We start from the raw sequence: 1,162 nt of genomic DNA on the forward strand, positions 1-1,162 counted from the left end.
CTCGCTCGCTCCTTCCATCTCTCGCCTCCTCTTTTTACTCCGCGCTTACTTCTTCCTTTCGTTCCTTCCTTCGCTCCTTCGCTCCTTCGTTCCTTCCTTTCCGACTGCCCGGCGTGTACGCCGAGAGAGACGTCGACCACTTCAAGGACGACGATCGTGCCGATCGATCAAGTCGCTGGATCGCCGCGCTAACTCCGACCGAGCGATATCTCTCTTTCTCTTCTTCTCCCCATCCCCCCTCTCCTTTCCCACTTTCCCTCCTTTTCTCTTTCGCCCGATCCCTCTTTCCCTATCCCTCTCGCGCCCGCGATCTTTGAAAAACCCCACCGCGTGATCCTTGCGCGCGTGTAGGACGCGCGTTTCAGCCTTTTCTAATTTTGCTCGTCGCCAGAAAACGACCCAAGCTTTTCGATTCGAAATAATAATAAATATAATCGTAATCGATCAACGAATGAAAGGATATATCCTCTCTCGTCGTTGAATCGAATGCAAATATCTGGAAAATCATCCGTTCCGTCCGAATGCTTCCAATTTTCGCTAGTCTCTCGTAAGAGGTCACGGTTGATCGGCCTATATAAATACGAACGAACGAACGAACGAAGAAACCGGTTGAAATTCGTGCGTCGATACGTTGATCCACGAAACGAGGTCGGCGTTCGACACTCGTGTCCGAATACGTAACGAAGCGAAAGAAGGTGTGCGCGCGTGCACGAGACACGCGAAGGAACGAAACGGAACGAAACGGAACGGAACGGGACGGGACGGGACGGAGAGGAACGGAACGGAACGAAACGGAAGAAACACGAGGCACGAGATCGTTGGTGGTGGTTTGCGGCCGGTTCGATACGAAACGAAACGAAACGAAACGATCGACAAGCGCGATTGTTGTTCGGTTCACGCGGACTGGTTGCTACATATCGGAAAATACGCTCGCGGGTGGCTACTTTGGGCGCGCTTGGCTCACGGTAACGGCGTCTGCCGGAGGCGCTTTAACAAAGGCGCGCTCGATGCAACGGGGATCGACGGAAACTCGACGCGTGTCCCCTTTATTTTTAATCTTTGCTTTAAATCACCGAGCCGCGCACTCGCGACACGCGTCGATGCTGTATTCGCAAATATCGATTCTGAAAAGCGCCGAACAATGCCGCTTATTTTCTGTTTT

This window comes from Apis dorsata, unplaced genomic scaffold, assembly GCF_000469605.1.
Source record: "Apis dorsata unplaced genomic scaffold, Apis dorsata 1.3 scaffold_889, whole genome shotgun sequence".
NCBI classification, from domain to species: Eukaryota; Metazoa; Arthropoda; class Insecta; order Hymenoptera; family Apidae; genus Apis; species Apis dorsata.